Below are 5,838 nucleotides of genomic sequence, written 5' to 3' on the forward strand. Positions count from 1 at the left end.
TTGAACAAGCTCTGCACTAAATGTTAAGTAGTTAACTGTAGCTGAATAGCATGGAAACACACCACCACGCCCAGCATTGAAACACCATCTGCCCTTCACACACAGACCCCAGGTTCATCAGGTTATCTATCAGGGGAGTGAGTGAACATTAAGCTGTCTTGTCTATGCACTGTTATCCAACATACATTACAGGGAGACATTCCTTATACAGTAGAAGTATGGTAGTGTTTGGAAATGTAAGTTATTTAACTTGGCATCAATGCTGAAAGATGACATCAGTGCTTAAACACTTTCTCATAACTGGTGTGGTTTGGGTGTGAGGCACACTCGGTTTATATGTACACACTGTTTCTGCACGAAACATTTTAATTATTATTATTTTTATTTATTTACAAAATCTGATTCCCAGTTCCTCTGGATCTGTCCTACCTCCGAAGTGTCCTCTGTCAGTTTGTCCATCACTTTCATGCTACAGTTCACCTGCTGGGTTATACAGATATTGCAGTAAAGGGCACTTCACACTGTTATTGCCGGCATGCTACAGAAGCCTGACCAGCCAACACTGTGGCCAATAATGTGCTGCATCTGTGGGCTGCAGCTGGCCACAGTCAGCACTGGCATGGTCAGATTGTGATACTAAACCACAGGGCTTGTCACTACATTGAAAACCAGTGCTGCAGCTGGACAAGTCTCCCATCACATATAGTATGTTTTGCTTGACGTTGTAATAAGAACTGAATTATCAATTTTGTCATTTGTAATCAGGTACTGAAAATGAATGTGACCAATCACCCTGTTCCATTTCAACAGACTAATTTTCTTGCAAGTCTTCAGATATTTTAAACATGTCTTCATTAGAAGTGATCCCTACACATGAAGCAGATTTTGTGGTTGAATTGTATCATAGTGGAATACTGCAGACAGAGCCAGAATATACTTGGTTGCTCAATCCCCAGATTTATTTTTCCACTGTATTTCTTTTGCTCCTTACCAAATTCTAGCTAAATAATAAATTAGTGTGCAAATTCTGTTACACCTCAAAATCCCTTCAAATTCACACATAGCTGTTTACTGAATTCAGCTATTTGTTCGTCTCTTTGGGAAAAGTGAAATGTGAGAAGCCGCAAGTTTTCTCAATACCTCCCTGAGACTCCTTAGAAAGCTAGTTCTCGAATCCCTGTGGGTTTCTTTCTGGTAAAAACATTTAGAAGGGATCACACTTAAGCCTGAAAGCAGATGACATCTCCAAGTTTCCTTTTTTTTTGTCATTCTGCTGCATGCTGAAAAGCAGACCCAGCAGTCGGTCTACAGTGGGCTGCTGGGGGTATGGGCCTCTCTGAAAGCAATTATTCACTTAGTTCCCAGTATCCCTCTTCCAGATGAGCTGCACTGCCTCTGTAATCAATAAAAATGAAAAAAGTGTCAACGTGTACCCAGGGTTATTTCTTAAAATACGTATGGAGAACTTATTGTCAGAATATTTTACCATATATATAAAAAAGCCTTGTACCTGTATTCATAGTAGAAAGTAAAGCAAGGATTTATTTTGGGCAGACTGATTTATAAGGCTGCCTTGCCAATTCAGCCAAACACTAATGCATGTTTGGATGGTCCTGAAGATGGCAACGAGAAAATGACTTACACATCACTCCAACATTTGTTTAGGTTTTGCTTTCCACGATCAACTTGTCCGCTTTTCATTGACCAAACAATTGATTGTGATGTAGATGATGAGATTATGATTGGCTGTTGTTTCACATGATGAGATGTGTTTCAATCAGGCTTCAGCTCACACCCATCTCTTCTCTCAGTTGTCAATCCACAGTGCCCTGTAACCGCTTGATACATGCAGACAATGCAAACACAATTTATTAAACTTAACGAGGAGATCTCTGGATTTGTCAAACTGTATTTTGGATGAAGAACACAAAATTATTATCCTGATTAAATATGAGTCAGGACAAATCTTAATAGAATGCAGCAGACAAATGTATGCTGAAATCCAGAGAGTGGATAACTGCACTCTTTTGTGAACTTCTATGTTTCTGTTCTCTTGTACCGTGCTCAGATTTGCTGTGGTCTGGGAGGACAGTAATTCAATCTTTACCATGCATTAATTCATCATTTTCATATAGTTGTGTTAGATTGTGAGCCATTGTTGACTGGCTACATATATTCATTTTAAATTATGTTCCTGCCCATTAATACATTACATTACATTACATTACATTACAGGCATTTGGCAGACGCTCTTATCCAGAGCGACGTACAACAAAGTGTATAACCATAACCAGGAACAAGTATGACGAAACCCCTAGAGAGAAGTACCGGTCCAAGTACAGGGAACAACCGCATTTCCGCAGTTCAACTTGGACCCTGATGGTTAAACTGATTAACACTAACAACGAGAACGGCAACAACGCAATCTATGGAAAAATAAAAATAAATAAAAATACAAGTAGTCGTTAAGACAGGCGCATCAACTAAGTAACCTATGAAACAGCTGCCTAGTTACAACCATAAGTTTAGTCATTTACAGGGGGGAAGGGAGGGATGGAGAGAGGTGCAGCCTGAAGAGGTGGGTCTTCAGTCGTCGTTTGAAATTGTTCACAGTCTCAGCTGTTCTGACCTCCACAGGGAGGTCATTCCACCATCGTGGGGCCGGATAGTATGGGTATAAAATAGCAGGAGTTACATTATGTTCCTGCCCATTGATGGTATGGGTATCAAATAGCAGGGGTTACATTAATGCATGAGGAAGGTGGAGGCTTTCAAGCTCAGGATGTCCTCCACCCAGTAAGGCAGACGCCAGCCTGGTGTCTGTCTACTCACTGTGTGAGATGAAAGAACAGATGGGCTCGGTCACTTCCCTTAAAAGCATTTCAATGAACATGGAAATACACAAAGGACTATGGATAGAAGTGCTTTTCTGGGTTTGAAAATGTTGATACTAAAGTCAAAAATGTTAAAAATCATAACCTGAAGCAATCAAATAAAATATACATTCAGATTATGTTTTCCCTTTGTTTGGGTTTCTTTTCTCATTGTGGAAAAAGCGGGGCAAAGACAATTTTGGAGGACATTCAGAGGTGACACAGTTCCAGTAAAGTTTGTCTGGAACTATACAATTATTTAACATTGAGGCAGTCAAATGCAAGTAGCTAACCTATGAAAAGTATAATTGAAATATGATCACATATACTGTATAATGTCATTTGTCTATAAAAAAACTTCACACATTCACAGACACTCATTGGATACAACACAAAAAATGTAACTAGGACTGTGGTAGGTTAGTCACTCCATTAACATTTGAAGTAAATGGTTTTATTGATGACAGAATATTAATGTGCCAATGATTTATTGTATTTGTTCATGATAAAGTAATAGATAGCAAATAGATTCACATTTTATTTTACTGTAATTATTGTGGTAAATATCAGCATATAAATTATTCAAATCCAGCTGTAAAGTGGTTTGTCCTAAAACAGGATTACACTCTCTTTAATTCATTAGCCACGACAAGGGATTTACATGTGCTCTAAAAAGATCTTAAATCCTCAGCCATCTTTTATCCATCATTTTAGCCATCATTTATCTCTTAAACATCAATGACAATGACAAATAAATGACAATTTCCATGACTTGTTATTAATTTTCAACAAATGTTGTCTCTGAACATATCTTCTCTACTCACAACTCCTCAGTAACTTTATAGTTCTTTTAGAATTGTGAATTATTTTGCTGTCTGTGATGCATGCATATTAGAAACAGAAGAGTCACCTCTTCAGCCTGCACCTCTCCCCATTCCTCCCTACTTCCCTGTAATCTTTAAATTGACTGTAAGCTTAGGGTTGAAACTAGGTAGCTGTTTCGTAGTTGACTTAGTTAATGCACTCGTCTTAACTACTGCTTGTATTTTTGCATAGACTGCGTTGTTGCTGTTCTTGTTTGTGTTAGTGTTAATCAGTTTAACCTACAGGGTCCAAGTTGAACTATGCGGTTGTTCCCTGCACTTGGAAGGGTACTTCTCTCTACGGTTCTCGACACACTTGTTCCTGGTTATGGTTATACACTTTGTTGTACGTCGCTCTGGATAAAAGCGTCTGCCAAATGCCTGTAATGTAAATGTAATGTTACGTAAGAGCCTTCGTTAACATTTTGTGTAACAGGACCTCTACATAAATGTGATAAAGTTTTAATTTTACATTCAGTCATGTTACATAACCTGGTTTTATTTGAATAATTAAATTTATATAATTCAGTCACAGGGTACAGTTTGACATGACTGTCACAGATGTTTGAACACTGAACTGAATAGCATGAATGCTATAGTGTGCAGTAAGATTGCTGATACAGCTCTTTGGGGACGCTGAATGATACATCCCCCCTCTGCACATCTTTCTTTAAAACAAATACATTTCAGCTGTGGTGCCAGGAAGGGAGTTAGGGTGCTGTCCACCAGGAGGCAGCACTGGCCCCACACACAGGTATGGCCACAGCGGCAATGCATTGTAATCACTGCAGCTGTGGCCCATTACCTAATCACCGGGCCTAATAAAAGGCCTGGTTCGCAGGCCTAAAGGGAGAGAGCTTTGGTGAGCTACTGTATGAGATGGACAAGAGCTAGGGTTAGGGTTAGCGTTAGGGTTAGTTTTTTCCTCTTTTCCTCTTTTCTTTTTCTTTTTTCTTTGTAGTGTTTGGTTGCCAGATTGGCCTTTTTGTATTTAAGATTCTTATTGTTTTGGGATTTTTATACCAATAAAAGGCAGCAAGCCAAACACTTCTTTTTGTGTTTTTTCCTGTCTCTTGACCACGTGAGCTGTGGTCACCCCCGGCCCTTCAATTTCAAAACAAAGCTAGATCAAAATAATTCACCAACAACATTTATGAAATATCCACCAGACTCATTTTTCAGATAAGGTTAAAGATTCAAACTACCTACATCAGTTTCATAGTCTTACTGTATAGTGTTAAAGGCCTGCCCACTGCAAAAAAAGTGACTAGACTTAGGGAGTGGTTTTAAACAATGGGTTTTACCATAGAAAAAAACTTATCCTTTAAAAAGTAGACAGCAGATGTTTACATCATCAAGCTCTCGCGTGCCATCAGTGCTGCGGTGAGCATGATGACATAAACATATATTATGTAGTTTTTTTAAACAATATCAGAAATCAAAGAATTCTATTTTTTAAATACAATTTGTTATAATCATCTGATATGAAAACATGTTGTTTAGAGAAAGAGGTTGTGTAATTGTTTTCTCATGAGAAAATGACATGACAATGTTTTTCCACTATGGGATATCCCATTGTTCCAAAGCACTTTCCAGGTCCAGTCCCTTTTTTTGCAGTGGGTGGGACTTTTAATACATCGTCATAGATTTTCAAGTCAGAGTAGAAATTCCAGTCAGAGCATGCTTCTATTGAAATTGTTAGTTCATACTTACCTCACAGCAACAGATATACAAGACCTCCCATCTACAACGGTGTCCCCTCAACCCTAATCCTAGAGATCCAGCAAATCAGCTGGGTTGCACTTAAGTGTGTGACAGTATGGAATAGCACGTTTTTGCTGCAGACAGAGATAGTAGTTAGTGGTCTCTTTTTGTATCCAGACTCCTGAACAGAAGATGGTTCTGCTCAGCAGATTTTTGTTCCAGGAAAAGGAAGCTTTTCTCCCTTTCCTGCTCACTTTTCAGTGCCATATAATGAGATAAAAATAGTATGAACATGCAGCAAAGAGATGTGTTTATCCCAGTATTCACATGGTATGTTTTAAGAGCTTGACTAAGCACTGTATTTAGTTCATGGGCACTTTAGTAAGATGTGTATCTTC

General features: G+C 38.7%; 1 long non-coding RNA gene across 1 annotated transcript; it reads right to left on the reverse strand.

Annotated features, from left to right (window-relative positions):
* On the reverse strand, nt 1-5,838 carry LOC135239847 (uncharacterized). Its single transcript, XR_010325514.1, has 3 exons — nt 5,450-5,838; nt 1,643-1,829; nt 1-1,395 (listed from the first exon to the last, which is right to left on the reverse strand). It is a non-coding gene; the product is annotated as an uncharacterized LOC135239847 (long non-coding RNA).

The sequence above is a fragment of the Anguilla rostrata genome, chromosome 14, assembly GCF_018555375.3.
Source record: "Anguilla rostrata isolate EN2019 chromosome 14, ASM1855537v3, whole genome shotgun sequence".
In the NCBI taxonomy this organism is placed as follows: Eukaryota; Metazoa; Chordata; class Actinopteri; order Anguilliformes; family Anguillidae; genus Anguilla; species Anguilla rostrata.